Genomic DNA, 535 nt, shown 5'->3' with positions numbered 1-535 from the left:
CAAGGGCAGGGCAGCATCTTCACACACCAAGCTCGCACGCACAAGCACCAGCACGCACACTTTCCTGCCCTGCCCTCCACAAGGGCAGGGCAGCCTCCTGGGAGCAACATGGGCCAAAATTCAACCAAAACTTCATTTAAATTCAATTCCTCTCCAAATTGAATCAAGGCCAACCAAACCCATTTCTCTTCAAATCCAAAGCAAGCAAAGCCCACATCATCACTCAAAGGCACATGGATCAATTAAATTAGGATTTTCATTTTTGTAATTTGTTTTAATTTCATTTTCATTTTATTTTGTAAAGCCTATATAAGGCACCATTTCCATCTTTGTAAGTAGGCCGGCTCCATTAGGAATAGATAGCTCTCTCCTTTAGTTTTCTTATCTGTTTTGAATCTTGAGTGAGATTGGAGGAATTCTGTTTCATTCTCATCTTGAGATCTCTTGTTTACTTTTTCTGCATAATTGAAATTCACATACTGCTTCATCTTCTCTTTAATTCTGCAATTCATTTTTCTTCTTTATGCTGCAAACT

The sequence above is a fragment of the Arachis duranensis genome, chromosome 7 (genome assembly GCF_000817695.3).
Source record: "Arachis duranensis cultivar V14167 chromosome 7, aradu.V14167.gnm2.J7QH, whole genome shotgun sequence".
In the NCBI taxonomy this organism is placed as follows: Eukaryota; Viridiplantae; Streptophyta; class Magnoliopsida; order Fabales; family Fabaceae; genus Arachis; species Arachis duranensis.
This window is presented reverse-complemented; position numbering follows the sequence as displayed.